Source organism: Portunus trituberculatus, unplaced genomic scaffold, assembly GCF_017591435.1.
Source record: "Portunus trituberculatus isolate SZX2019 unplaced genomic scaffold, ASM1759143v1 PGA_scaffold_392__17_contigs__length_424039, whole genome shotgun sequence".
Lineage (NCBI taxonomy): Eukaryota > Metazoa > Arthropoda > Malacostraca > Decapoda > Portunidae > Portunus > Portunus trituberculatus.
In genome coordinates, this window is record NW_025541560.1 from 30,008 (window position 1) to 30,686 (window position 679).

The 679-nt window shown below is 45.8% G+C and overlaps 1 non-coding gene across 1 annotated transcript; it reads left to right on the forward strand.

Annotated features, from left to right (window-relative positions):
* Positions 1-313: 313 nt before the first annotated feature.
* On the forward strand, positions 314-385 carry Trnac-gca. Its single transcript has one exon. It is a non-coding gene; the product is annotated as a tRNA-Cys (tRNA).
* The last annotated feature ends 294 nt before the right edge of the window (positions 386-679 follow it).

Sequence of the window (679 nt, forward strand, 5' to 3'; positions counted from 1 at the left end):
AGAGAGAGAGAGAGAGAGAGAGAGAGAGAGAGAGAGAGAGAGAGAGGGGGATTCGGCTGCGTAGAAGGCAAACTAATAAGTTTTTTCGCAGCCTAAGTATTTCGCAAGACAGGTAAATCCTTGTCCCTGTGCTCTGGACGCACTCAGAGTGGTAACAGCAAAACATACATTAGAAGATTATGAGCTGCAGGAATTCCCTGCGTTAGGAGGTTTTCTGGTGCGTGACAGAGGCACGTGTGAAAGCTGCGAGTCACAGGTGTGTTGTGATGAGCAGCACCTGTTCTTAACACTGACACGGGACCTGTACTGCCAGGGGGGTGTAGCTCAGTGGTAGAGCATTCGACTGCAGATCGAGAGGTCCCCGGTTCAAACCCGGGCGCCCCCTGCGATCACAACTTTTGACTTTTAAACAACAAGGCTTCTCGTGAAGCTGGCGCTTTCGTCACGTGACAAGATGCCTGCCTGAACAGTGTGATCAGTGCAATGTTTGTGAGAATACAATGGAGAACCAAGATATATGAATAACACAAGCCAAAATGTGTTTTAGTAGTAGTAGTAGTAGTAGTAGTAGAAGTAGAAATAATGATAATAATAGTAATGATGATGATGATGATAGTGACGAGTCTTTATAAACTGAACTACCGGAACAAAACGTTAACGCATTTCCGCTGAGCTAACA